Here is a 9952-nt window from a genome sequence, read left to right on the forward strand (position 1 = left end):
CCTAAGGAAGCTGGAAATCACTATAGTTGGCACCACTACTACGATTGCTACTAATATACGTAGCTGTTGTATATGTGCCACTGTGGGACAGGGAATGCAATGGCTGCTTATGATTGGCACAGTACAGATGAAAGCTTCCTGGAGGGAATGCTCAGGTGGGTTCAAATTAGGATCCAAACATGCTTGAGCTCAACCCTGTCATTGGCGCTCTTCTCCATTCTCCAATGTTCACAGAATGTGGGTAAGCCCTTCACCTCACTGCTGCTCCTGTGTTGTGTTGACATTGGAGAATTGTGACCGGTCAAGCAGTAAAAAGTGTAGCTTCAAGGGACCAGCTGTACAGTGAAGAGGAAGCCTCCTTAAAAAAAAAAGGGTAATTAATTCAGATTATTCATCACCCCCTAGACCAGGTGTCTACAAACTATGTCCCACAGGCAATATGTAGCCTGCTACAAGGTTTTATTCAGCCCACAACCAATGTGCACAGTCTCTGTAAGGTGAGAGTCTGATGTAGAATATGATCAAAGGAGGAGCCTGATGTGGGGGGGGGAGGGGCTTGAAATGGATTCTGATAAGGTAAGTTCTGATGGGTACACTGATGTAAGGAGGAACTCTGACGTGTGCTGTGATATAAAGGGGATTCTGATGGGTACCACTGAAGTAAGGAGGATTCTGATGTGGACTGTGATGTAAAGGGAAATTTGATGGGGACTCTGTTTTAAAGGGGGTTCTGATGGGTACACTGATGTAAGGAGGAACTCTGACGTGGACTGTGATGTAAAGGGGATTCTGATGGGTACCACTGATGTAAGGAGGACTCTGTTTTAAGGTGCGTTCTGATGGGTACACTGAAGTAAGGTGGAACTCTGACATGGACTGTGATGTAAAGGGAAATTTGATGGGGACCCTGATTTAAGGGGGATTCTGTTTTAAGGGGGGTTCTGATGGGTACACTGATGTAAGGAGGAATTCTGACGTGGACTGCGATGTAAAGGGGATCCTGATGGGGACTCTGATGTAATGGGGACTCTGTTTTAAGGGGGGTTCTGATGGGTACACCGAAGAAAGGAGGAACTCTGACATGCACTGTGATGTAAAGGGGATTCTGATGGGTACCACTGAAGTAAGGAGAAACTCTGAGTCAGATTATTCATCACCCCCTAGATCAGGCATCTCCAAAGTATGGCCCACAGGCCACATGTAGCCTACTACAAGGTTTTATTCAGCCCACAACCAATGTGTACAGTCTCTGTAAGGTGATAGTCTGATGTAGATTACGATCAAAGGAGGAGCCTGATGTGGGGGGGCCTTGAGATGGATTCTGATAAGGTAAGTTCTGATAGGTACCACTGAAGTAAGGATGAACTCTGACCTGGACTGTGATGTGATGGGAATTTTGATGAAGACCCTGATTTAAAGGGAACTGGAGATGAGAAAGGTGCAGACTTGGTGTATTTTTGTTCGACCGCAACTACTGCCTGAAGTTTATTTAGAATTTCTATTTTTTTACTGAAGGTATTTCTCTGTTATTCTGAGTCATATCATGCTGATTACGAAAACTCTAACTAAAGCATATGCATTCATGAAAATTGTATTTATTCATTTATAAAACTGATTGTGTTTTGGCCCGTGTACCTTTGTAAAATATACAATGTGGTCCTCCTACTGAAAAGTTTGGAGATCCTTACCCTACACTAAATGAGCAATTAACCCTTACAGTGGGGGAGGGGGAATTACACTGCTGGGTGATCTCTTAAAGTGGTTCTAAACTCTACATTTTTTTTTTTTTTTACCTTAAAGCAGAACTACACTGTGTCTGAGCACCACAAACTAAAAACGCAATTCATTTTTTTTATTTTTAATAATTGCCAATTTTTATTAAGTTTTTATATTTTTCAATACCAAAATAGAGGAGAAAAAAAAATTGACTTTCTCTGGAGAGCATACAAGCTTCCAACAAGAAACTAAGAGGAGATATAACCTGTTAACATAAGAATCTAGAGTGTATCCCAGAGAAGGATGAGAACATAGTTCTAAAATAGTAATAGTAAGGGTACCACAATCAAACACACTATATCAGCATATTGATAGCTTATAATAGCGTAGCCTGCATAGCCATAAAAGAATAAGCCCTTGTACCAGTGGCGTAACTAGAATCTTCAGGGCCCCGATGCAAGAAACCATGAAGGGCCCCCCTGAACCCCAGCCAGGGCCCTTCCCTCCGAGTCCGGCGGCCGGACTCGGGGGGGAGGGGCGGGACTCTGGCTGGGGAGAACAGACATTGGACTGAGCGCCAATGCATGGAGCAAGAGAGGGGTACTCTGAGGAGCCAGCCGAGGACACAGGTAATGCGGGGAATGCACAACTAAAGAGCAGCCAGTGCGATAGTCGAGCATGGAGCTCTGCTAGTCACTCTCCACCTCCAACCACCCCTGTGCATGGTGCACTGGCACCCCTAGCTGCCTATGCTGCTGCCGGCCATATGTAGAGAGGGCTGCATGGGCCCCCTGCAGCACAGGGCCCAGTTGCGATCGCGACTGCTGCACCCCCTATAGTTACGACCCTGCCTTGTACACACGGTCGGAGATTCCGACGGAATGTGTCCTACCGGACCGTTTTGTCGGATATTCCGACTGTGTGTGCATCGGACTGTTTCCGTCAGAATATCCAACTTGCCGGTAAAATTTTACGACAAAATGCTCCTATCGCACATACTCCGATCATGTGTAGCCTACTCTGACGGACCAAGTGCCACGCATGCTCAGATCAAATTCCTAGACCAAAGCTATTTTCTACTAGCCTGAACGTAGTCCCGTTGTAACGAAATAACGTCATCACGTTCAGAACAATCTGATTTTCCGACAATTTAGTCCGACCGTGTGTATGCAACATCACTTCCGGACCTCTTCCAGAATTGATCCGTCAGAATTACTCTGATGGATTTGGTTGTCGGAATCTCCGACCATGTGTACAAGGGCTTAGGTAAAACAAAAATACAGTCGCAGGCTGCTCGAGCATGGGAGGACGTCTATGGACGCCCTCCCGGCAAAGTAGGTCCGTGCTGTAGCTGACTTTCGGCTATAGCGCGGACGGGAAGTGGTTAACAGTTAAAAAAGTCAATGTTGATTGAGAGAGTGAAGTCAAAGAGGAGGGAAGGGACATTGTACAATATTGCTGCAAAAAACAGGTAAGCATAACATCTTTTTTATTTAAAAAGAAAAAAAAAAACAGCATTTAATATCACTTTAAGTATAACTGGAGTTTAAGATAGATTTCATTAAATATATAGTTAAAGGACCATATGGTCAAAGGGACAAGGACAGTTCTACACTTCTACTGGAAAAATCAAGGTGTACATAACTTCAATTGCCTATATCTCTGCAGTTAATCATTTCCCTAAAGGTAACCTCCGGGTTGTGCATTTTTCATGTCCTTATTCTAATCAATGGATCGGGATTTTGATTGTTGGTTTACTTTAATTGGGGGTTATGCGAAATCGATTGGAGACAGTTTTTAGGAGGTTCCAGCAGGTCGCTGTAATCTGCCTATAGAAGGACATTAGATGGAATGTCATACATTTGTCTAAAGTTATCCTAAATCTGTTTTTACTTTGCAGACACCCGTATACTGGAATAATAGTCTTGTGATTTCCTTCCACGTGTCTTCTGACTCATATACATGCTCTGTCTGCAGAAGACATAAGCACATGACCTTGCCCAGATAATAATAATAATTAAAAAAAAGCATTATCAACCCAAAGTTGCCATTTTTAAAACGAAGGACTCATTCAGAAGTGCTTTGATCACTTAACCGCAATTTACGTTTGGATCACTCTTCAGAGAGCTTTTGACAAACAGTAACAAGGTACTGTATTGCCCCCTCACCACCTGCTTTAACACCCTGAACCCCATACTAGTGTGCCAAAATCATATGCATTCCACTGTGAAAGGGTCATGTTCAGTGGGCTCTACACCTACTTAATGCAACAGGGTTTAATTCCCGCCACAGCCAAGAAGGAACGCATCTGTACATCCCGCACCCTGCCTCTGCAGCTAAAGGGGTAGCAGTTGGGGGGGGGGGGGAGTAAAGCTGTTCAACCAAGTGGTTTTATAGCTCCTCAACCACTAGTGTGAATGAGCCTTACAACCATCCACTTCTCATTTAGTTGTTGCTGTAATTATGTATGTATTGCAATTTTTGGGGGGTTTTGGATAGAGTAGGGAAGGATTAGAACCCCTTTCAGGTTTTTATCGGCAGAAGGAGATTAGAGAATGAAAGTGCCGCTCCACTGATAAAATTCCACAATAAGTTTTATTTCCAAAAAATGTTCTGATGAGTTTCGGGGGCTGCATAGGGGCTGGATGAATAGAGGGTTAAGATTTGGATTGGGCTGTGATATCAGTGAAACAAATAGTACTTGAGCAGAGCTGAGCTCGGTTTGCTGGTGGTCAGCCCTCATGCAGCACTAAGCTGGCTCTTGGGGGTGCCTTGATAGATGGTTGCTGGATTGGATTAGTGGGAGTTCCCAAGCAGACTGCTTAGGTACAGATTTGTATGCAGAATGCCCTAGGTAACACCCACATGTTATGCTGAGCCTCTATGATAGAAAGAACAAAAATCCAATGAATGAAAGGAGCAGGCTGGGGGCGAAAAGGCCTAGAGGATGTTGGACATCCTCCAGCCAGGAAATGAGGAGGGCTCTATCACATTTGCTAAATCTCACATACCTTTACCATCTTAATATAGCTTTGATAGATTTCTAAATCTGCAGCTTTAATTAAAATAATAACTGGCTAACCTGCCCTTGTTCAGGAACTTCCTGTGCAGATGGCATGCATTTGGGATCATGCACCCGCCTTTGTGCAGATGTCAAATTTTTACATGCTTCTGTGTAGTTACCATGTATGCATCCACTTCCATAGGCTGCCTACACCCCAGCACCTGTCTGAACGAGGCCAAACTTTAGCTGAGTAGTAAGCGAGTACACCCCTCACATTTTTGAAAATATTTTATTATATCTTTTCATTTGACAACACTGGAGAAATAACACTTTGCTACAATGTAAAGTAGTGAGTGTACAGCTTATATAACAGTGTAAATTTGCTGTCCCCTCAAAATAACTCAACACACAGCCATTGATGTCTAAACTACTGGCAACAAAAGTGAGTACAGGCAGTCCCAAAGTTACGAACGTCCAACTTGTGAATGACTCCTACTTACGAATGGGAGGCCTCTACCGTTCTGTGCATTCGCGGCCACTTTTCAACATCGGAAAACGTCATCTGCTCATGCGCAGCTACTTGACAGAACATCGAAAAAGTATGTCTCTGCCGTTCTGTGCATGTGCATTTGACTTACAAACATTTTCGACTTAAGAACAAACCGGCAGTCCCTAACCTGTTCGTAACCCGGGGACTGCCTGTACACCCCTAAGTGAAAATGTCCAAACTGGGGCCAAAGTGTCAATATTTTATGTTGCCACCATTATTTTCCAGCACTGCCTTAACCCTCATGGACATGGCGTTCACCAGAGCTTCACAGGTTGCCACTGGATTCCTGGCTTGGCAGCAGGCACATAATTAGCAGAGACTGGCTGGGCTGCAGGCTGATGATCAGCAGAGACTGGCCTGACAGCAGGCGGATAATCTGCAGAAACTGGCTTGGCAGCAGGCGGATAATCAACAGAGACTGGCTTGGCAGCAGGCAGATAATCAGCAGAGACTGGCTGGGCAGCAGGCATATAATCAGCAGAGACTGGCTGGGCAGCAGGCATATAATCAGCAGAGACTGGCTGGGCAGCAGGTACACAATTAGCAGAGACTAGCTTGGTAGCAGGCGGATAATCAGCAAAGACTGGCTGGGCAGCAGGCAGATGATCAGCAGAGACTGGCTTGGCAGCAGTCGAATAATCAGCAGAGACCAGCTGGGCTGCAGGCAGATCATCAGCAGAGACTGGCTTGGCAGCAGGCAGATGATCATCAGAGACTGGCTTGGCAGCAGGCAGATGATCAGCAGAGAGTGGCTTGGCAGCAGGTGGATAATCAGCAGAGACCAGCTGGGCTGCAGGCAGATCATCAACAGGGACCAGCTTGGCAGAAGGCGGATAATCAGCAGAGACTCGCTGGGCATCAGGCAGATGATCAGCAGAGACTAGCTTGGCAGCAGATGAATAATCAGCAGAGACTGGCTGGGCAGCAGGCAGGTGATCAGCAGAGAATAGCTTGGCAGCAGGTGGATAATCAGCAGAGACTGGCTGGGCATCAGGCAGATGATCAGCAGAGACTGGCTTGGCAGCAGGCGGATAATGAGCAGAGACCAGCTGGGCTGCAGGCAGATGATCAGCAGAGACTAAATTGGTAGCAGGCGGATAATCAGCAGAGACTGGCTGGGCAGCAGGCGGATAATCAGCAGAGACCAGCTGGGCTACAGGAAGATCATTAGCAGAGATTGGCTTGGCAGCAGGCGGATAATCAGGAGAGACTGGCTTGGCAGCAGGTGAATAATCAGCAGAGACTGGCTGGGCAGCAGGCAGATAATCAGCAGAGACCAGCTGGGCTGCAGGAAGACCATCAGCAGAGACTGGCTGGGCATCAGGCAGATGATCAGCTGACACCAGCTTGGCAGCAGGCGAATAATCAGCAAAGATTGGCTGGGCAGCAGGCAGATGATCAGCAGAGACTGGCTTGGCAGCAGGCAGATGATCAGCAGAGAGTGGCTTGGCAGCAGGTGGATAATCAGCAGAGACCAGCTGGGCTGCAGGCAGATCATCAACAGGATCCAGCTTGGCAGAAGGCGGATAATCAGCAGAGACTGGCTGGGCAGCAGGCAGGTGATCAGCAGAGACTAGCTTGGCAGCAGGTGGATAATCAGCAGAGACTGGCTGGGCATCAGGCAGATGATCAGCAGAGACTGGCTTGGCAGCAGGCGGATAATGAGCAGAGACCAGCTGGGCTGCAGGAAGATCATCAGCAGAGACTGGCTTGGCAGCAGGTGGATAATCAGCAGAGACTAGCTTGGCAGCAGACGAATAATCAGCAGAGACTGGCTAGGGAGCAGGCAGATGATCAGCAGAGACTGGTTTGGCAGCAGGCAGATGATCAGCAGAGACTGGCTTGGCAGCAGGCAGATGATCAGCAGAGACTGGCTTGGCAGCAGGTGGATAATCAGCAGAGACCAGCTGGGCTGCAGGCAGATCATCAACAGGGACCGGCTTGGCAGAAGGCGGATAATCAGCAGAGACTGGCTGGGCATCAGGCAAATGATCAGCAGAGACTAGCTTGGCAGCAGATGAATAATCAGCAGAGACTGGCTGGGCAGCAGGCAGGTGATCAGCAGAGATTAGCTTGGCAGCAGGTGGATAATCAGCAGAGACTGGCTGGGCATCAGGTAGATGATCAGCAGAGACTGGCTTGGCAGCAGGCGGATAATGAGCAGAGACCAGCTGGGCTGCAGGCAGATGATCAGCAGAGACTAGATTGGTAGCAGGCAGATGATCAGCAGAAACCAGCTGGGCTGCAGGAAGATCATCAGCAGAGACTGGCTTGGCAGCAGGCAGATAATCAGCAGAGACTGGCTTGGCAGCAGGTGAATAATCAGCAGAGACTGGCTGGGCAGCAGTCAGATAATCAGCAGAGACTAGCTGGATAGCAGGTGAATGAGGAGCAGACTGACTGGGCAGCAAGCAGATGATCGGCAAAAACTGGTTTGGCAGCAGGCAGATGATCAGTAGAGACTGGCTGGGCAGCAGGCAGATGATCAGCAGAGACTGGCTTGGCAGAAGGCGCATAATCAACAGAGACTGGCTGGGCAGCAGGCAGATGATCAGCAGAGACTGGCTTGGCAGCATAATCAGCAGACTGGCTGGGTAGCAAGTGAATAATCAGCAGACTGGCTGGGCAGCAGGCAGATAATCAGCAGAGACCATCAGAGCTGCAAGCAGTTCATCAGAGACTGGTTTGGCAGAAGGAGGGTAATCAACAGAGACTGGCTGGGTATCAGGCAGATGATTTGTTGAGACTAGCTTGGCAGCAGGTGAATAATCAGCAGAGACTGGCTGGGCTGCAGGCACATGATCAGCAGAGACTAGTTTGGAAGCAGGTGGATAATCAGCAGACTGGCCGTGCAGCAGGCAGATGATCAGCAGAGACTGGCTTGGCAAACGGATAATCAGCAGAGACCAGCTGGGCTGCAGGCAGATCATCAGCAGAGACTGGCTTGTCAGCAGGCAGATAATCAGCAGAGACTGGCTTCACAGCAGTCAGATGATCATCAGAGACTGGCTTCACAGCAGGCAGATAAATAGCAGAGACTAGCTGGGCTGCATGCAGGTGATCAGCAGAGACTGGCTTGGCAGCAGGCACATAATCAGCAGAGACTGGCTGGGCTGCAGGCAGATGATCAGCGAATTTAGGCAAGGCGGGTCAGTAACTGACAATCAGGTTGAGTATAATCACGTAAGTGGAGTCAACAGATGAGCAGGTCAGGAACAAACAGAAGTGACAAGCCAGGGTCGATACAGGCAGATATAAGAAGTAGGCAGGCCAGCTGGGTTGATAATGGATAATCAGATGTTGGAGATAGCAGATTTCACAGGAAAGCTCTAGACAAGACAGCACTGGTCATGTGCAGCAGATCAGTTTAAATAGCCCGCTTGGCGCCAGCGTTAGTGACAGATGTGCATTCATAGGCACACCTCTGTGTACTTACACATGACTATGTGCCAGCCTGTGCAGCCGCATGCACCATTCTGTATACTGGCATGCACTTTCTGTCAATATCCTATGTGAAAAGTCATGGCAGCTGACACAAGTCTCTGGAGTTGGTTTCTCTACAATCTGCACAAAGCAGGAAATTATAAATTAGCATTCCATAGGTTTTACAAGTTTATAATGTTTCCCAATGTCCATTCAATGTGTTTTATATGATTATCCTCTTTCCTGATAGCATCTTTCTTAATGGACATCTTGGCTGGAAATGTTCTATGTTCCAGTAACTTGGATTCATCTAGTACACATCTACCCCAAGGAAACTGATAAAATGACTTCCTTACAATGTGTTTACAGAAGAAATCTCAATAATAGTGAAAAGGAAAGCAGGGAAAATTTCTTATCAGGAAGCTCCTGGGGTTATAATAAGCTCACATATTGTATGTAGTTTAGTCGCCGTACAGTTTCATTTGCAACATATTTTTTGTAAATCTGTTGCAAATTTTTTACCTGAGGATCCAGCCAGTAACAGAATTTCCTGTTGCAGCCTGACAACACTAAGCAACTGCCTTGCAAGTTGAAGCCTGCTGTGAGAACTCCTTTAGTTGATCGTCGGGCTACAGGATGCTGTACCCAAATAAAATTGATGGCATTTTTCCCCCACAAATGGGGCTTTTTTTTTTTTTCATGATATTTGATCACCTCTGCGTTTTCTTTTTTGCGCACCAACAATTTAGAAAAAAAAAAAACACAATTTTTTTTTTACTTTCTGCTATAAAACAAGACCAATAAAAAAAAAAACTGTAACATTGCGTCCATTGACAATCCAGCTGTATTATCACGCCATCAATGGATCTGCAAAAACAAGGGGTACAGATACTCTGTGGATTTTTGTCACCACCTAGCGGACAGTTGTGAAACAGCAAAAACATTTGCAGCATCTTACACAAACTTTGTTTGCTAGTAAAAGAAAGCAACATTGCAGAATAATTTATTATTAAGGGACATTTTTAGTTGAGTTTGACAGACTTTGCTTAGGAGGGCTTCCAATCTAGGATATTTTTTACACCAGACACCTAGAAACATTTTGTGTGGGTGTCTTTTCTTGCTCCAGCAATGAGCAGAATATGTGAGCTGCAGAACAGAACTAGAAGGGGAAACGTAAACAAAGTTTAGGCAGCGCCGCAGAATGACCTCAGCGTTCAGTGAATGAATGACTGTTTATATCGCACTCACCAACAGCTGCC

Source organism: Lithobates pipiens, unplaced genomic scaffold, assembly GCF_037356315.1.
Source record: "Lithobates pipiens isolate NorthernLeopardFrog02 unplaced genomic scaffold, aLitPip1_a1.2 Scaffold_22, whole genome shotgun sequence".
Classification (NCBI taxonomy): domain Eukaryota; kingdom Metazoa; phylum Chordata; class Amphibia; order Anura; family Ranidae; genus Lithobates; species Lithobates pipiens.